The sequence below is a fragment of the Aphelocoma coerulescens genome, chromosome 1A (genome assembly GCF_041296385.1).
Source record: "Aphelocoma coerulescens isolate FSJ_1873_10779 chromosome 1A, UR_Acoe_1.0, whole genome shotgun sequence".
Classification (NCBI taxonomy): Eukaryota; Metazoa; Chordata; class Aves; order Passeriformes; family Corvidae; genus Aphelocoma; species Aphelocoma coerulescens.
Window position 1 is genome coordinate 65,263,435 of NC_091014.1, and position 20,494 is coordinate 65,283,928.

A 20,494-nucleotide genomic window follows, 5' to 3' on the forward strand; every position below is an offset into this window, starting at 1 on the left:
TCCTCAAGTCAAGTGATGACATCAAGACAAACTTTCTCTCGCTTCCACATGCTCCATGTTCTGCTGGAAGCAGCTGAGTGTACTTTGTCAGTCCTCCAATCTGAGCTCACGGATTTGCCCTCTGCACAGCTGGATTTGTATGAAATCTGTACCACTGCATCCTTGGGATAACAGCTTTCCCCGTAAGTGCTGCCATTTGTTTATGCTCAGGTAGTACTGAAACCACAGCAGGGTTTCACTGCTCTCCTGCCTGTGTTAACACCCTCAGCCTTGTGCTTCGGCAGTGGGACAGAAGGAGATAAATCATAGAACCACAGAATATCCTGAGTTGTAAGGGACCCACAAGGATCACAGTGGTCCAAACCCTTGCCCTGCACAGGACAGCTCCAGGAATCAAAGCAAAAGGCCTGCCAATGCTCTGTTTCCACTTAATTCTCCTGTCTTCTCTTTGAGCACCTGCTGAGTTTAACTCCTGCCTGTTAGACCTGTCACGAGCACGAGCACGAGCCCGAGCCCTTCGGTGAGTCCTGACTGCCGGAGCTTGCTGAGTACCAAGGTTTACAATGGGCTGGAGAGACGGGATCCTGGGATGCATTGGGAAGAGCATGGATTGCAGCTAGAGGGAGGTCATTCTGCCCCTCTGCTCTGCTCTGCCCTGCGAGGCACATCTGGAGGGCCGTGTCCAGCTCTGGGCTCCTCAGGACAGGAGGGACAGGGAGCTCCTGGAGCGGGGCCAGCAGAGGCTGTGGAGATGATTTAGGGCCTGGAGCATCCCTGACAGGGAAAGGCTGAGGGAGCTGGGGCTGTTCAGCCTGGAGAGGAGCCCCAGCTGAGAGGGGCCCGCAGCCCTGTGTGTCCCTGTGTGCAGGGAGGGCTCCGAGCAGGGCCCAGGCTCTGCTCCGGGGGGCCCAGCCATGGCACCAGAGGAACGGGCAGGGACTGATGCCCAGGGAGTTCCACCTGGACAGGAGGCAGAACTTCTGTCCTGCGCAGTGACCGAGACCGGAGAGGATGGGGACTCTCCCTCGCTGGGGATATTCCAGACCCGTGTGGACACACTCCTGTGCCCTGTGCTCCGGGATGGCCCTGCTGGGGCAGGGACGTGGCCACAGCAGCGGCGACGCTCCCGGCCATCCCGGGACGCCGCTGCACAGGGACGCCGGCCCGGGCGGCACCAGGGGGGCGGGGCGGGGCGGGCGGCGCGCGCCAGGAGGGCGCGGCCAATCGCGGCGCGGGGCTCGGCGGCGCGCGGCTCTCGCGAGAGCCGGCGGGTAAACATCGGCCCCCGCCGCGGGCCCGCCCGCTGCCATTAGCGCGGGGGCGGCGCCGCGCTCGGACCGGGCGGGAGGTGAGTCCTGAGGCGAGCCGGGTCCTGAGGGGAACCGGGCACCCGCCGCCCCGGCGCTGCCCGCAGAAACAGCCGTGGCACGCTGCCGCTGGAGACTGGGAATCTCCCCATGCCTTCCCTCTTTCCTCCCCCCGCACCGTGAGGCAGCAGGAGCAGCCATCGCCGTGGAGGCTGTGGGAGCGCAGCCTCAGCCTCCGCTGCGGGGAGGATCGGGGGTGGCTGTGGGCAGCGGGGCAGTTCGCCCGCCTGCCCCTCGGGCGACTCGTCTCCCTGCCCCCGGGGTGACTTGTGACCCGTCCCGCAGTCCCCGGGGCGGCTCGTCCCGCTGTCCCCGGGGTGACTTGTCCCGCTGCCGCCGGCCGGGGGGCTGAGGTGCTCCCCGGGGGTGTCGGTGCGGGAACACAGGTGAGCCCGGCGGGGGGAGCGGGGCCGGGGCTGCGCGGGCACCCCGCCGGGAGGGTCACGGCTGGGCTGTACTCGTGCTACAGAACGTGGCTCTGGGCTTAAGGGTGTCCTGCCCTCTTTAGAAATAAATAAATAAAGGGACGAAATTATCTCCATAATGCGCTTAGAAAAGCAAGCAGAACCTTCACAAGTTTCCAGTCGCGGGAGGAACAAATCCCAAACCTTCTGCTGAGCCGGAGGAGTTTGGGATTGGGGCCCCCGTGGTTTGGGTGTCCGGCTCGTGCTCTGTCTTTAGACAGTTCTCAGTGATTCAGGTAAAAGTTAAATGCTAAGAACAGAGGTCTTGCAGTTGTTTGGTTTTACTTGATCTGGAACGCCTTGGGTTAGAATAGCAGAGTTCACACGCGTGCCTCCGCTGGTGTACCTGGCTTCCTCTTGCAAAATCCTGACTGGGAATAAATGAGCCTTGCTCTAGCCTCTCAATCAAAAGCAATGCCGAAGTCTGTTTGGTTTTGGTTTTTTTTAAAAGCTTCCTGTAAGATACTTGGTGGGATGTACTGGTTTTGCTTTTACCTTCTCTTTGGAAAGCAGTGGGGTTTTTGTTGACTCTAGATGTTGGGGTTTGTCAGGTGTGCTGATTCAGTGTTTTGATTACAGTTTGTAAAAGTCACTTGAAGCAGAGGGATCTTGTTTATGAGTATTTATAACGCTAATAAATCTCGCTAAGTTGTTGTGCCTGCACCATAAAAGGTGCCTAAATATAAACAGGAATCTGAAAAATTGTTTTCATTCCTTATCCTTTAGGAATGAAAGAATATCAGCTTTAATTGTACTCTGAAGAGTGAAAAGAAATAGTAGCCCACAAGCTACTTACCTGAGATGATCAGTGGGCACCCTCGTTGACTGGGAAAAATCTGTTACTATATCTAATAGAATTGCTGCAGTTTTACCTTCTGTGCCATATGTAGACACGTTTTCCTGGTTTTGTTAAGAAGTATCTTGGATAGGAAAAGTCAAATTTGCATAGCTCTGTGAACTCATTTGTTTTTCATAATGTACATGGCATACTGTATGTTCAATTTAAATAATTTTGCTTAACAGAGCTTAAAAAACTCTAAACATTTATTCATTTATTTCTCAAACATTTCGGGGGAAGACAAATCCCAAGCCACTAGCTAAGCAGAATTCAGAAGCAGATATTTACAGAGGACAGGTATCATGCTTTAGTTCTTTCTGCCCCCTCCCCCCCTTTTTTTTTTCCCCAGAAAGTTAGTCTGTCTTAAAAAACACAGCAAATCCACACCCCATCTTTAACTTGCAGTGGACTTGCACCAGACCCGTGCTCTTGGTGAGGGAATGTTCCCAGGAGAACAGAAATTTTGGATTTCTGTCAGATGATCTGTTGTGGACCTGCTTGTGTAAGCTTTTTGGTGCTGATCTCGGAGGCTCTGATCAGCAGTGGAGTCCCTGGTGGGACTCTCCTGGTGGGATTGTAATATTGTGGGATATCACACTGGAGTTCAGTACATGCACAGTGCACGGGGCTGAGGTTTGCTTACCTGTCCTTTCTCAGGAGTTCTGTGTAGCCTCCCTTGGCTCATCTGTCTTTTTGTCCCCGAAGTTTGAATGGTGGGTAGGAGTTTTTTTAATCCTTAAGGTTCCTGCTGTATTTTGGGATGGCTCTTGAATCCTGTAGTGACCACAAGGAGCTTAGTCACGGCCTGTGTCCTCTGTATCTGTCTAGGCAGTGGGTTTGTCTTGCTTTCGAAGCTTGTCTTCTCCCTATAGATTCAGTTTTTGCTCAGTCCATGTTTATTCCAATAAAAATGTTGTTCTTCCACCAAGTTTAAGCTGAGCATTAGTTAAAATGTGAAGGCAGTTGATAAACTTTGATATTTGTATTCCAGGAGATGCAGGGTAGACATGGAAATTGCAGTTAAAAAAATTGCTTCTCTGAATGCAGTATTCATCAGCACAAAGCCTGCTAAGCTGATATTATATGGTAAATGGTTTGCTTTTAGTCTCCCAGAAAGAGGCTTTGTGTCTTAGAGTAATGGCAGTTGACATAAATCAAACATACAATTGTCCACAAAATCATTTAATCTTCTCTTGTTGCTCATTTCAACATATAGCTGCACTTAGAGCAGACCTGCCACTAGTGGTAATTGCATTGCTGTGGCTTGAAAATATGGGTTTGATAAATAACTGGAGTCTAATTTTTGAGATAGGTTGGTGCAGAATTTTTCCAAGTCTGGTGATTAAATAACAGCTTTTGTTGTGCAAAAAATTGTTGCACTAAGGGTAAGCCAATTTGATATTGTGGGGTAGGAACTCAGGGAGGAGTTATTTATTTCATGTTATGAATTTAAATAGTGAACTGCATTTAAAGTGGCAGAATCTTGTCTTGAAGGCTCAGCAATTAGTTGTCAAATGCAGCAGAGCAGACTTTATAACTTGTTTGGTAGAGAAAATCCCACAAGTCTGTAGTTTAAAACTATAGAGTAACTTCTGGCAGTCCCACTGCTCCTGTATTTGCCTGGGGAAGTAATAGAACATTTTTCTCTTAACAATGTAAAACAAAACAGGAAGTAAGGTAATAAATAAATTATCAAGAAAAACTCAGTTTCCTTGTCATAAATAATTTGATCAGTATGGGAAGCATTAAAATGGGCACTTGTCATAGTTAATACTGCCTTACTTGTGAAATGAGGTAATCTTGCAAGGCGTGCATTGATATCTCATTAAATACTTTTTACAGATTAACAAAGCAAAGGAAAACGGTGGATCAGGAAAGAGCATGAATCTTCATGCTTCAAATATCTGGTTTTCTGATTTCTCAGTAATTTAGGTGTTGGATTTTATATTCTGGTTTGAACTGTAGACTTGGAACTTAGTTTGTGTTGTATGCCTTTAATATGTATACCTACAAACTTGCAAATTTGTTAGCTGACACATGGTTTTATGAGAGTTGCAGCTGATCAGAATGTGAAGAAAACAGATACAAATGGAATTTGGAAGACTACTTCCATGGGATTTTGATTGTCTAAGGAACAGCTGTCTTTATGCTTTTACTAGTAAAAGGAGCAATGGTTGGTTAAAATGGTAGCCTGGGTTTTTGGGATTTCACAAGAGTGAGAATGTCCTGAAGCAGTAAAAAGGGATCAACTATTCACCTTTTAGTAACACGGAACAGCCAAGATGAAATAATAGTTTGGTGTGTGCAGGTTGTGCAAACAGATGGAGTTTATCAAAGGTGACAGAGTGAATGGGAGGGAGGAAGTAAAGGGATAACTTGCATCTATATATGGGAGAGGAAGAGTGTTTACTGTATTGCAGCTTATATTAGCTATGTCTCTTATGTTCCAGAGTTTGAGCCTATGATCACTGACATGCTGTAGAGGAGCTCCAGTTGTAGCAAAGACCTTGGCATATTGGAGTGTGTTAAATTTCCTTCCACAGAAGGGAAAACAAAAAAACTTTTTATTTTCTTTGACCAGATGAAAGGTTGTGAAACCTTTTTATGCTACGTGTAAGAGAGAGAGCTGTTTACAATTCTGAGAGCACTGTGTGTAATGTCACATTAAGTACTGCATTTATAAAATGTGCTGAGGTATTTTAGCAATTAAATTGCCTGGTAGGGAAACAAAACCCAGCTGACCATCTCCCAGACAAACACTTGGAAAACTTGAGTCAAGTGGGTGCCTTCCCAGAAAGTTGTACTTGGTTGAGGGCCCTTTTTATGAGCCACTGTAGTAGAATAATAAGTAATAATATGAGAAACACAGTTGTGCATCAATTGGCTGCAGTTAAAATGAAGATATTGGGTCGCATCAAGCCATGGGAGTTGCAAAGACACTCAGCTTCCATACATAGGAGTGTATGGAAGGGGGAATAGTCCTAACTCCCATTCCCATTACCGAGGGACGAGGAGGGGAACAAAAGTCACCACTTCAGTAAGATGCCTGACAACCCTGAATGACTGCTGAAGGCAGAAACTGTTAACCAAGGAAAGGGGCTTGGCAGAAGCAGCTTGTCACAAGTGGGGAGCTGTGTGTGCTTAGGGGGCTCTCCTGGTGGTACAGGCTCTGTGTCCCTGTCCCTGATGCAACAGAGTGAGACAGCTTCTCTGGCACGCTCGTGCTGTGCCATGAACTTCCTCCAGGACCACTGAGAACCCCCCAAAGGACAGATGGGGCCTCATCCTGCCAGGTCACTGCCAGTTTGGAGACTCTTGAGTCTGTTCTGTGGGTAGAAGGTCTCAGTGTTTTTATGACTCCATTAGTAAAAAAACCCCCTACTTACAGCTGAACTGATAGGTAAATTCCAAAGGATATTTCCTTGTCTGCATGAGGGCTGTTGTGTACAAATCAACCAAGATGTGAATGACCTCACCACAGAACCTCCTTACCCTTCCTTGAAGCTGACCTTGGAATTGGGTATCTTAGATTTCCATGGATCACACCTGAGCACAGAGGAGGGCACAAGATGCAGGTGTCCCAGTATTGTCCTTTATTTCCCAATGCAGAGCTGCCTCTTTGGCTGATTAGGTAGATTTGAACCAGACTCTGGAGAAGGCAGGGGTGGTTCGCAGGCTTCAGTGTTCTACTCTCCCACAAAAATGAGAAAAACCTTTCAGGAGAAATTCCCTTTTCCCAAATTAGCCCAGTAAAAAGGGCAGACCTTAGACCAATGGCATCAGGCTCCTTTTGTTTTTTGTATATTGGAAAAGTGTTTATTACAGACATTTCTTAAAATTTGTTTTAATTATTTTTTACAATGAACAGTTGCATAATGTGTTCCCTGCCCTTCCCTCTTGCTGGTGCCTTATAAGGGAGGTAACCAGAATGGCAGCCAAATATCAGCCTGATGATGAAAGAATTGTTCCACTTAAAATGTCACTAATTTTTAGCCTGCTGAGTCCTGTATGAAGAGGAAAGCTTATATTAGTAGCTCCCCAGACAAAAGCATTGCTCCTCATTGTTTAAAGACAGTTGTTGTTTCTTGAAGTTAAAGATTCCTCTGTTCTGTGCTCTGCAGTGTTCACAGAGCAGGAAAGGAGAACAAATTTAATCACAAGGTAAGGATTTAGTGGGAGTACCTGTTTCTTCAAACAGTAGCAACTGGATATGTAGAATGAAGCCTGTTTAATTAAAAGTATGATTTAACAAGCTGTAAAATCTGGAACTGTAAGGGAATTTTGTGTTCTGCATACAAGGTTCTCTGTGGGACACAGTCACTCAGCAATGAGAGCCATGGTTGGTACAGCCAGGTAACAGGCAGCTGTTAAAGCACATTCCTGTTTAGTGGAGTAATCACTGTTGGCTGTCAGACACTTTTGTAGCAAATACTCTCAGTGAGACTTAGCAAAGCAGTTTGAAAGGCTGGGAGAACTGGGATTGTTCAGTCTGGAGAAGAGAAGGATTTTAGGTTACCTCATTGTGGCCTTGCAGTGCCTGAAGGGAGCCCACAGGCGAGAGGCTCTTGGCAAGGGCCTGGAGTGACAGGACAAGGGGGAATGGCTTCACACTGACAGAGAGTGGGTTTAGATTGGATATGAGGAAGAAATTCTTGGCTGTGAGGGTGGGGAGGCCCTGGCACAGATTGCCCAGAGCAGCTGTGGCTGCCCCATCCCTGGCACTGTCCAAGGCCAGGTTGGACAGGGCTCTGAGCAAGCTGAGATAGTGGAAGGTGTCCCTGCTCTGGCAGGGGGATGGAATTGGATGCTCTTTACTGTCCCTTCCAACCCCAACCTGTCTGTGATTCCCTGAAGTAAGGTCGCCTTGTGGTGCAGATCCTACAGTTGCGTGTTTTGGAAGGCAGTCAAGTGCATCGCAGCAAATTCCGGCTTTCAAGATAAGGTGAAAGAAAGGAATTTTATCATTTCTGGTGTCATTAACATGCATCTTTGTCACTGGATTTTATTGGTTTTGTTTGTGCTTGGTTGGTTCCACTAAAGTGATAAAGAGCTCTGGTTGAACAGGTGGGTGGCTGTTCTTTCACTGACTTGCTGTATTTCACTTGTGTAAATCAGAAGTTTTGTAGTGCCTAAAGAAAATTTCTCTCGCTAAACTAATCTGCTTGCTGATAGTTTAATTTATTTCCTTTACTTCATGAAATTAGTTATAGCATGTATCTCCATTTCCATGAATGCTGTAGAAAATACTCATATTCAGGTTTATTGGAGGGGAGAGGAGAGAAACCAACCAACCCTGATGATACTGTAAGCACAATTTCTAGTCGAGTCTTACTGTTTAGTCCTTCCCCAATCTTCACAGCCATAGGCAGAGTCTTATGAAGTAGTGACTAAGGGCAAAGAATCAAGGTTTATTAAAACATGAGTTTTTCACGAATACAACTCTTAAATCTCCTGTGAGCAAAGATATAAATGACCACTTTATGTTAAAGTGTGTTAGATGGTTTCTCTTATGGTTAATTGTTGTATGGCACCTCCTGCTCTGTGTTTATCTTTTCAGGGAGTTCAATTTAACAGAGAAGGAGAGATCATATAAAGTCTGTATCACTTGAGCCTCTGAGCCCACTTGTAGTCTGGATATGGTGACCTCACTGCACAATTGCCTAAGTAGCAATTAGAAACTTTCCTGTGAGGTTTTTTTTTCCTTCTTTAAAGAAAAAAAAAAAAAAAACAACCAAACAAAAATTCACAACAATTATGTTAAGAACACCTGGAATAATCTCCTGTAAATTGCTTATTCTTTGTGAAATCAAAGTGAAGTTGGATGAAATGACAATAAGCAACAGAGGTTGAGGCTGTGGTTCCCAAGTCCAGTGAATCCCAGACTGCTGTGTAGGCACAACACACTCTCAGCCCATCATCCACCTCCTAGCCCTCTGGACCACAGGTTGGAAATCACTAAGTTTTGATGAGCTGTGGTAGTAGGAACAAGCATCTTCAGAAATAGTTGCAGGTAAGAGATTGAATTGCAGGAAGATTTTGAGGAGATCTGGAAAAACAATACCAGTTGTTTGGAAGATGAAGGGAATAGAGAAGGGGATTCTTCTGCCTGTTAAATCTTTTCCCTCTCTTTTCTCCCTGTCCTCTTTTTTTTTTTTTCCCATGAGGCAGTTGTAAAGGGAAAAGAACAAAGTGGAATGCTTTAAATTTTCAAGCTTTGCTGGCAAATCTTCAGAGAAACTGGAAAATTTTTTACCTTTCTTACATTTCACCAGTTCTTGACTGCTCTAGTTCTCAGTAATTACAATGTTTACAGGCAACATTCATCCATTCCTTCAACAGGAAGGAACACACTGAAGTCATGGTGAGCCCCAGGTGCAAAGGTGTCTCCAATATTTGAGGCCATGTAGCTTTGGGAGTGTTACAGGAGAATAAATCTTCAGGATGAATCCTTGGATTCCAGCTGTGCTGGTGAGGCAGTCATATATAGAAGGATGGAGGTGTCCAGGTGAGGATTAGAATGAGTTTACCAGCTAATCAGTTTGAGCAGGTAAATCCTGGCACTTCCAAAGGGTTGGTTATATCTGGGATGTAATTTAGATGCAAGTGAACTTGTATAAAAGTTTCTTGTGACAGGAATGATGATGTCTTCCTGGCCTTGCTCTGGGCTTTGTCATGATGAGGAGTGTGAAATGAATGCCACACTGATATGATCAATGCAGAGAATTTCAGGCCATGGATGGGCTGTGGGCTTGACCAATATGTGGATATTTAAGTTAATTTAGTGTATTTCAGCTCTAATCCCAACTCCTTCAGTGGGGATCAGTGATGCTGATGCTGCTGTAGGGTGACCTAAAGGAACTTTCCATTTGGTTTTTCAGGAGGCATCTGAGTCCAACCTGCCCTGTCCCCTGCTCCCAGTTCAGGCTGAAAGCATAGTCTTTGACAGCTGGGGTTCATTCATAACTCCAGAGTCTCAGGCTCACACTTGGATACCTTTAAGCCCCATTTAATCCCAGAGGGCACCTGATTGATGTGAACTGTTTGCTTTTGCTCACAGACACATAAGCCACTTTTGTAGTGACACATGAGAAAAAAAAGAATAAATCCCTTTCAGAGTTCAGGAGAAAGAGATGAACATTGTATCACCAAAATCAGGGACGAGGGAATTCCTCATGTCTGAATACACTGACCTACAGCACTGACTGGAGCTGCTGCTCACAGCTTGTGCTGCAGCCTGGCTGCTGACAGAATAACTTTGCTGAGCACCTCTGCTGCAAAGAGCTTCCTTGGAGCCTGCCAAAAATACTGCTGCCTTCACCTTTGGTCCTCAGTAAGATGCAAAACTCTGGCCTTTGTGAGGGTACAATGAAGAAATACGCTTGCCCTTTTTATGTTTAAATAAGCAAAACAACATTCTGCTCTCTAAAAAAATTCTTTACAGTCAAAAGGAACGTTTGGGGAACAGCCAATGGATACACATACTCTTTTAATGTGTACTTTGGATCACTGCATTTGAAAGGATTGAAATCATAGTGGAAAGTTAAAAAAGAAAAAGGAAGTAATTATGAAGTAAAATTACTATAATAAAGATAAGTAGTTTTAGCTAATTTTCTCTCTTTTTTTGTTAAACAAGCAGCAACATTAGAAAGCCAGTTTCAGTTTTGTTTATGGTTCAGTCCATAAACCAGAGTTTCAGGTGTTGCCCCCCAGGCATGGGATGGAGCTTGTGCTGCTTAGGGAGCAAGGGCTGCAAGAGAAGAATTATAATGACAATTTTGTTTATACTGTTTTGCTTAAAAAAAAAAAAAATCCAAGAAACTGAAAGCTGTTAGTGTTATTTGCATTTTTTCCTTGTAGAAGCTAATTTTTGAAATTAGTCCTGACAGTGTCTTTCTTATTTCTCTATGGCTGTAATTTTCTCAGTCTGAAAACCAGAGCATAAATGTATTTTCTTGGTTCCTTTTGCTGAAGTGCTCTGCATCAGTCGTGTCATCTTTAAAGATGTACAGACTGCAAGGATAAAAGCTTCTGTATCCTTACTTAGGACACGAGGGAGAGTGAATCTGCATCTGCCTGTGTGCAGTTGCAGAATGCAGTTGCAGGATGAGATTTTCTTATGTCAGTGTGGAATCCAAGTGCTTTCCCTCCCTCGTGTGCCAAGGCAAGGCTGAGTTTTGCCACAAAGACTGGTTAATTAAGGGCCACCCACCCCCCTTCTCCTTGAATCCTAAAGTAAATCCTCCTCAGATATTGCAGGCTAGTAAACCCCAGTAAGTGCAATGCAGATCAAGCTCCATATTTGTCTTGGATGGAAGGCCAGACTCCTGTCTGGAACATCTGAATTGGTGCTTTGGGTGCAACTTCCTTCTATTCAGGGGTGAGGATGATCTTGTCAACAAAGCACCTGTTTTACAAGATGAAGTCACTGACACAAGTGGGCTGCCAGTATTTATGTACATCTAGGCAGGGAAACTGGGGCTTTTTGTCTTGTGCTATAGCAAGCATATGCATTTGCTTTTCCCTCCAGTTTTCCCTTCCTTGGATAGATCAGGAATGTAGTTTGTGCTTGACCCTGACTGTAGGGTCTTTAATGAAATAAAATTTAGCTAAGGAAGCTTTACTGAATGCATTCCAGTGGCTTTCCAGATTAATGGCATTGACTAATGTGGGAATAAAATAAACACCTAAGATTTCTTGTAATTCTTGATTTCTTTTGGTACCTCAGTCAATGCTAATTCTAACCAAGAAGCCTTTTTGTTTGATAAATCTACTACCCATATTGAATTTGGCGGTATAATTCTCATCAGCTTTGAGGGAGAGGGGACTGACAAAGGATAATGCTCCCTCTGTTGTGGATACTTAGGACATTTTTTGAAGTGCTAGGCAGATAAGAGTGTACCGAGATGTTTTTCACGAGTGCTTTTTCAATATTGAAACATGTGGTACTCTTTGAGGTACTGACCACATTTGACCCTGTGTACTTCACAGGCATCATTCAATCAGTTTAGCAGCTGTTTACAAAGCACCAGAATTCAGAAGGCTTTCATCTCTGAATGAAACACATTCTTTTTGCTCAACTTGGCATCTCTGGATTTACTGAGCAGCACCAATCCCCTAATATTCAGTGTGATTAGATTCAGTTACCTTGTGCCATCCCAATGCAAAAAGTTCTAGTTAATTAATGGAATCGACTGATGCTTTCAAAGCTGTTGCTCTGAATTGTGTTTGTGACACATCCAGCTAAAATTACTTGTTTTCTTAAAGCAGAGTCTAAAATATTCTTACTTAGTTTTCTAAATTTGTATCTCTTGCTTCATGCTCTTTTACTGGCAAGATAGAAGGCAAATACAGCTAATGATTGATTTCTTTGAAATGAAGTGGTTGGTTCAAGGTGAACCTCTGTTTCTGTGTTAAATTTTCTTAAAGGAAAAATGCTTGAGAGCTCTGAAACTTTTGTTGTCTCCAGAAAGAAATGCAGGTAGAATGTGGGGTGGGAATATTCCTGCTCTCCTTTTGCACGGTTCTAGCATGTTGGAAGCCAGCAGGTTTTGGGCTTTACTACTGGTAAAGTGTTGGGTTTCAGGTCTTACATAAAGGAATACTGAGATTAGTTCATATTTTGTAAAAATGAGCTGGGATGCTTTCATCAAAGATGCTGGATAAAAGCAATTTGTGTTTTGAAGGAGTGTACTATTTTGAGGGAGGATAATTCTTTTTCCCTACCTTATTCAGTCCTTGGCTTTTAGAGTGGTATCAACAGAGGAAGTGACTCTTACAGATGCTTTTGTGATGTGGCTCCTAATTTGCTGAGAGCTGGACTGAGATCCCTTGACTCATTTCATGTAAGCCACCAAAGAGCTGTTTCCAGTTACTGCCTGGACCAGGTCTTGGAGCTGAAAGATGCCACCTCTGCCTGCCAGCCGTGCCTCACAAGAATCATAACAACTCGCATTTCAAATATTTCAACATGATAATTCAGCCTTTGAAGTTTTGGCACCTATTTGGCAAGGGATGTCTCCAAAGAGGTATTTTTAGCAAACACTATATATAGAGCCTCAGATCTTCATCTTCTTTCTTTATGTGGAGAATATTTTTACAGTCTGTGAGGTGCCCAGAGTTAAAGGCTGTAAAAATTACAAGATGCTCAAGCCACAGTTGGATTCAAATTGTCTTAAATTTGGTGGGAGCTGTGCCTATCCACATTACAGACAGTAGCCTGGCCCTCCTCTGCTAGAGAGTCCAGTGCCCTGTGGTGCAGATGAGGATGAGGGGAGGAGGGATGACACCCATTTTGTTTGCTTCATTTGGCTTTTGGAACATAATTTAACTGAAAGTGAAATCTGTTTGCTGTAGGATGGGTCTCTAAAAGTGCTTGAGAAACCTGTTACAACAGGCACGGCCAACAGCTAGAGGCTTTGGAAATTATGAGGAGAAGCAAACTGCTAAATCCAAAGACTCATTCCAGATATCGTCGTCACAATGAGAGCTGGCATTGTGTCAGATACCAGGCAGGATTTATCTACCTGCCCTTGGGTGCTTACAAGTTGCACATCCAAGGCAGTTTGACATCTTAACCATCCTGTGTAGTCAGTGGAGTTGGAAAAGCACCAGGAGGAGATGTTTGATTCTGCCTCCTGCAAGGGTGACTACAGATGGAGAAAAATATGGGGGTAGGGAAGGCCTGGGTGGATTTGCAGTAGTGCTGCCTTGAATGAACACCCTGATACTGCTCTGTGACTTTTGAGTGGCTCCCTGTGGCTGATAAAATGTCAACAATAACAGGATCTAGCAGGTTCACTTTTGTCAAATATCCCTGCAGGTGCATGCAAGAACTTGTGATTTCACAGACTCCTTTTGTTTTGCCAGCAGTGTGGTCAGGATCTGTTTGTTTTTCTCCAGAAGAGCATGAAGAATGTGCTCCCTCAACAGCAGCTGCGAGAGCCCCAGGGCTCCTGTGATCCTCTGCAGTTGCACCTCTGAAAAATCCCCGGGCTCAGGTCAACTGAGCTTTTTTGTCTGTTTCCTGCTGTAATTCTAGATTTTCCCATAGTTCATTGTAGCATTTAGTGTTAAAAATAGGATTCCATAAAGCATTTTTATGTTCCTGAAGTGCACACACTTTATTTTTCAAACGTGTGTCTGTGTGAAGCCTTGCCAGAGGAGCAGCGTGTCTTTGCCCAGTGCTGGCCTGATCTGACTGTAATACTAAACTCAAGGTGAGAGTCAGGACTAATGCACTGATTCTGTGTCTCAGCTCTTCCTTCAGGTTTTTGGCAGCTCCTGCAAGTTACTCTTTGTGCCTCAGATGCTGGTATGGTGCTGCATAGTTAACTTTTTATTTAATTTATTTTTTGGTGGCTCTGATTAATTTTGTTTTGCCTCGCTTTCTGCATTTCTGAAATCAGACTGAAGTTGTCTGCATTTTTTGAGAACTGTATGTGGAACGTGCTGTGTCAGCCTGTGGGGCTCACCATCCCTGGAAGTGTTCAAGAAATGATTTTATGTGGCACTTAATACTGTGATTGAGTTGACGTGGTGGTGTTTGGTCAAGGACTGGACTTGATCTTGCAGGCCTTTTCCAACCATAATGACTCTAGGATTCTCTGTTGCCTTGGATGTATTTCTGCTAATAAATGGAAGGGGTCTGTTCCCTACAGGCTGCTCTGGATACTTGTTACAAGTCAGGGATCTTCCCTTGCTCATACACCTTCAAGATCCTGCCAGGACTGAGCCTGGGTTTACTTCATTTCCTTCTCAGTCCAGGTGATAAAGTTGCCGACTTGCATTATCAAGATCATGTGTTTTATGTTTCAGTTTTGCAAAGTACCTCCAGATATGGTTGGAAAATATTTTAAAGGGGCAGAACATAATTTGCTTGAAGGCTGAGAGGAAAGTACATGACACAGGGAGTCAGAATAAAGCCTGCAGCTCCAGTTCATTGGAAGATGGAGATCCTTTCTGGCATTATTAACATGAGGGATAACCCAGAGGAGAGGAAAGAAGCTTGAGGCTTGCTAGCAACCCCAGGAGACCTTTGCAGCTTTGGGCATGCTGGGAAGAGGGAGGGCACACCTTCCCTCCTGGAGGCTGCCAGCAGAGCAGCTTCCCTGTGCTTTCAGGATTTGCTGAAATTTCCATAATTTATTTTGCAAAATTTTACTCAAGGGGATGCAAAAAAAAAAAAAAAAAAAAGAGGTAGACTAGCCTCCAGATCTTGCTTCCAACCCTGAGTTACCATCTTAGATCTGGGGAGAGTAATGAAATTTTTATCATGGATCTAGGCAAGGGAGGTAGGGCTCAGTATCAATGGAGCATAATCTGTGGAGTAAAAAGTGCTAGTTTTTCCCAGACCTTTTCTGACTGCCAGGGGTATTTCTAAAATAAGGGATTTCACTTGATTTTCATTTTGTAAATGAGTGCAAGTTAAAATATAGTTTAAGGCTCAATTGAAGCAGTAATTAGTCATCTGAGGAATCACAGATGTAAATGGTTTTGATTCTGTGCTAATACTACATTATTAGACTACTTTCTCTTTATTTTTTGGTGCTCCTTATGTTTTCAGAAGTGAATAGAGCAGAGCAGCTGCTTCCTTGTGATTTGTGAAATTGGGACACATTCTCTCTTACCCTGTGCTATATCAGTGTGACAAACCACATTCCTGATACTGCTTGTGGCTCTGCTGGGAAACTGTGAAACTTCCCAAAGGTTGCCTGTTTATCAGTGCTTTAAAAGGCAGCTGATTAATGTTATTTGCATATGAGCAACAGAATATGTAAACATTGACTGGGGAGTCATTGGAGGAATGCTCTCAGCTGGACTCACAAGAGCAGCATTTCTCCAAGGCTGCTGTAGCTCAGCTTGTAAATGTTATCACCAAATTTGGCCTCCTGCAGAGTATTGATATTCAGTGGTCCTTTCTGTTGCTCTTTCCCATATATTTTTCTCCCTGTTTCTGAATTCACAGTGAGATTTCAGCCCTGTCCTTGGAGCAGCGCAAAACCATCTCGGGTGCTTCTCTTACCACACACCCTTCCAAACCCACAATATACAAATCCATGCCTGGCTGCAGCCCTCACATGGGCTCACACAAGTGTACTTGGAAAGGAGGGCCCACAGGTCTTGTATGTTTTGGGTTAAATAATAAATTTTTGGGATTAATTAATAACTTCTTAAGTATTAAGACCCTAGTCCTTTGTGCCTGTGAACTCCTTGTGCCTCCTAACATGACCTGCTGGCTACAGGAATGATGTTTGCTTCCTTGTAGGATAACTGAGGCACACCCTAAGTACATGTTTTCTTTTTTTTTTCTGTATGGCTTGTTTTTGCACATAGGAAATAAAATAGAATCCAGATCGTCTTTTACTTAATGCAGTTTCCTGTGTTGTAGCCACAAGAGCATCCTTCCTCTGTACTTACATCATCTGCAATTAGAAACAGAAAGCTCAAAATATTCACAACTTCAATGCTTGCATCATTGGCAAGTGACAGGAATTTAATGTGGTTTTATTTTGCAGGATTTGTCCACTTCCAAGTCACCATTAGAGGTTGTGTTGGGGAACCTGAACTGGGAACTCTTCTGGGAGTTCTCAAGCTGAGAGAGTGCTTGAGTAGATTGAGAGGAGATGCATTATGGAATGAGTGAGAAATTAGGATGGGCCTTTAAGTGGATGTTCCTGGTGTGTTCCCGTAGATCAGGTATCGGGCATTGCTTTAAGTCTTTGAGTGACCATAAAACTGTTCAGATTCAAGTGCAGGTTGTGTCTGTGTCTTCTGCAGAGTGACTGGGCTTCTGCTGCAGCTCAGCACTGCTGTTTGAGCTTGCTGTCCGTGCTGGGCTTTTCCCAGCGTGCAGGAGCCAAGCAGTGCCCCAGGAGGAGAATTGGGAGAGCTCACGAGGCAAGCAGGAGCAGGACAGGGTACAAACCCTTCCTAGACTTCGTAAGTATGACTGGGGTGATCCATGGAGAGTGCAGCACATGGATGGGTGCTCAGCTGTTCGTCATGATTAGCCTCACCTCGACCATTTCCGTCAGAATCAAATGGATTGTGTTCTGTACTGTTGCAGCCTGAAGTAAAAGGAATGTCAGAAAGTAGTTACAGCCTGTGTTTTGAGAGCTTTGCACAGCTCTCCTCTCCACCAGCCCATTTCCAAGCAGAGCCAGCAAAAGTGGGGGCAAGAGGGATGTGACTCATTGGTGAGAGTCAATGTTTGCGTAGCAGTTGTCGCCGTGGGGCTCTGGGGTTTCTGTTGCACCCAATTTGACATAAATGGCTTCTGTCAAAAGGGGCAGCCCTGTCCTCTCACTGCCACAAGTGTATCCAAACTTTACTGGGATGTAGTCCAAGTCTGGCTGCCTGCAAAAGGGACAGTGCTGTTCTCCCCCTTGTCCTCTGTGCCCGTCCCTATTTAATTGCTCCTCTTTCACTGAATTTGTCGGATTGGAGGATGGGACAAACCAATTTGCTAATCTTATGGAAGGGTGGTCTCCTTTTCACAAGAGCATGGCCTGGTTTTTAGGCTTTTAAGTTCCCCTAACTGGCCTGTGGCTGCATTATTAGGAAAACTGTAGGAGTGTGTGGCTGGGACTTGAGGGATCAGCCCAGTGGAGAGGAAGGGACTTGTCTTTCTAAGAACCAGTTGTAGACCTGTACTGACAAGTCCTTGAAGCAGGACTTGGCAGCAATGTCTGTCCTTTCTGTGTAAGGGCCTTGAGCATTGGGCCCATCCCCATAAGGAAATGTTAATGTTAAATAATATTTCAAAAGTGGAAATGATCTCATTCTTCCTACGGCTTATTTGGGTTTTTCTCTGGTTACTATTTATGGGAAATAGCTGCTTGTATCCAACTTGTCAAGCAATTCAGATCGCTGCCTGAAAGACTTCTTTATTTGCCATGCCACCAGTCTCCGTCTTGACCCATTGTTTGTACAAAACTGGTATTTCCGTTCAGATTTCCTGCAGGTAGCTCCACTTGTATTTATCTGCACTTGACAGATAAAGAAATGGAGGGACAATGATGCTTGGTCACCTTACAGGGCAGTAGAGACTTTCACCTTGAAAAGGAACAGTGAGAGCCATTCTGTAGGAACACAAGTGTTTCTTCTCCTTTGTTTAAGGTGGCCCCTGTTCCATGAAGAGTCCTTCTTTTATTAATGAGTCCTGCTCCTTTTCTCGGTCAAGAGAGTGCTTAGCCCTCAGGACATGTTCCAAGGCTTTCTCTTCTGAAGGCTTCCTTGGTGGGAAAAGTTTGCTCTTAGAGAATTTGTCATCTTTTTCTGTTACTCTTGCCATAACCTATTTCATCTGGAAAGCAGAGGAAACTGGGCTCTTTAAGATTTATTTATTTATTTTTAATCTGGAAATTTACTCTTTCATGCCTGTTTAATATACAGCCTTAATATCTTACAGAAACTTAAGCAGATCTCTTCTGTTCCTTTTCCCTCTTCCTCCCTTGCAGCTGGCTATAGCCAGAGCTTTTATCCACACCCTGGTTTGCTTCTCTTTTCCTTTAACTTGGAAACCAGATAATAGAATCAAATATCTGAGATTAATTTAAAACAGCACCCATTCTGAGTGAATTTTCCCAGGTCCAGGCTGGAGAATTACTTCTCACAGGGAGCTAGTGCCCCTCATAAACCTCGTCATCTTTCACCTACATGCAATTTCTTTTTTGCCTTTCTCTTCTCTTCCTGTAAGGGTGAATATGCAGTTGTGTAGGAGGGATCATGTGTACATACAGACAGTCATAACAAAGCATTCTTGGTGCCCCTCAGCCCTGAAGGAGATGAGCAGTTGGGATGTGAAGGAAAGGCTGCAGATTTCATGAGGCACTCTGCCTCTGCAAGAGTTGTTTCCTGTGTACCTGAACCCTTAAATCTCAGAAGGATAAGCCCCAGCTACCCACTTGCTGTGTGTTTGTGATATATACATTCTCAGTGGGATAGAAATGTTGAAATACAAGACCACAGCTGTATTGACTGTTCTCCCCTAAACCAGTCTGATAATAAGGCACAATGGTAAAGCTTTCCCTTCTCAGTTTTCCTTATTACCACGGTGGGGATTAGGTGTTCCCATTATGGTTCCTTTATGAGATAATGCTTCATTCTCCACCTTTGGTACTGATTGCTGGGGCTGCGGATGTTTTGGTGGTTAGAGTATGGCTCAGCTCCATCCCCACTATTCCAAATCTGCTTCCCAGCTTCAGGCACCAGGAGGGTGGTACCATGTACTCTTCTCTTACGTCAAGAAACCACACACATCTCTTTATCTCTGGGCCTCACCGAGTTAGTCTGCTTTGTGTGCCAACAGCTGTCTGCTGCTCCAAGAATCCCAGTTAAAGGAATGAAGTGCTGTAGTGGGATTTGAACGGGCAAACATCTGTTCTCCGGTGTTGTGTACCCTGACAACAGGCACTACCTGCATTTACAGTTTTGCAGGGCCAGAGGGATCTGTTGTGCTCATTAACCCTGACTGGAGGCACTGCACAGGCCATGGCCGGGCACTGATGTTCTGCATCTCATTTAGCAGTCAGCTCCTTTGCTGGCACAGACTTATCATGTGTAATTACTTAATTTGATTGATATGATCTAAAAAGAGCCTGGCAAGAGTCAGGGATTTGAACATACATCAGTGAAAAAAAAAAAAAAAGCAAACTTGGTGCCTTCTTCTCCAGCATTCTTAAATGCAAGAGTCCCTCCTAATTCCCAAGGAGAATGGGAATTCTCCTAGGCTCCTTAGGAAGTAGAAGGGCTCTACAAAAGACCTAAGATGTAAGAGTAGAGCTTCTTGTTTGACATCTGAAAGTGTAATACTTCAAGTTTCCTTGAAACTTTATACTGTTGCTGTGTTAGAAGCTTCTTTGCTTCTAACTTGTGTCTCTTGGTCACAAAAGACGTAGAGAAATTCCCTGTGATTGAATGTTACCTTTGGACAGTTGTACATGTTTAGAGTGGGATGTATTTTTCATTGGACCTGAGTAGGACTTTATCCAGAAAACTAATAACTATGGAGGAAGCAGATTTATGATTGTTGACCTGTTTGTAATTATTTCATGATCCAAAACATTGCAGCAAGATATTTAGCACGGGCTTTTTTTTATGTCAATTAATTTAACAGGTCTTAAAACAATGTTTTCTTAAGCCTGGATGCAAGTACTTGCTCAGAGCTGTGAAAATGCTGAAGTGCACAGGAATGCAATTACTCCAGTAAATAGAAGAACTTCCTGTTTTTAGACACTTCTGAGATGACAAAGATTTGCAGCACTGTGAAACTTGGGGAGAGCCAGGAGAAAGGACAGATACAAGTGAGCTGAAGCAAGCTATGAAATGCTATTTCGCTGCAGAGCATTGTTGGCTTTCCAGCAAGCTACTGATTTCTCTTGTCCCCAGGAAATTAAAATGCACCCAGTGTTAAACACTGGAAGAAAAGAGTGGCTGCTTGGTTCTGCAGGTCTGGTTCCCTCATCATGTCTCATGCTTCATTTAATCATCCACAGTGTTGTCCTGAGCTGACCTCCCACTTGGAGCACTCCTTGGAAGACAAGGAACAGCACCTCTGTTCCCTTCCTGTGCCTGGCTCTAGCCCTCCATCCTTGCTGGTGGAACAGAAGTACAAGCACCGTGTGTCCTCTCTCTGTGAGGTTGGGGTGGGTGGGGGAGTCCTGCCCGCAGCCACACACCCATGCATGGTGAGGCAATTTCAGTGGCTACTGCTAAACCCCAATGGTTGGATTGCCTTAAGAAGTAAAGAAAATAAAATGAGTTATTTGAAAGAACTCAGCTCAGGAAGGTTTTGGTAAGTCATTACATGTCCTTCAATTCTGAGT

The 20,494-nt window shown here is 44.3% G+C and overlaps 1 protein-coding gene across 2 annotated transcripts in view; it reads left to right on the forward strand.

The window, feature by feature from the left end:
* Positions 1-1,278: 1,278 nt before the first annotated feature.
* STK38L (serine/threonine kinase 38 like) overlaps positions 1,279-20,494 on the forward strand; it is a 46,001-nt gene continuing 26,785 nt past the window's right edge. The window contains exon 1 of one of the 2 annotated variants that reach the window (XM_069003291.1): positions 1,279-1,348. The gene's annotated coding sequence lies outside the window, so the exon portion shown is untranslated. The other variant, XM_069003293.1, reaches the window with a different exon arrangement.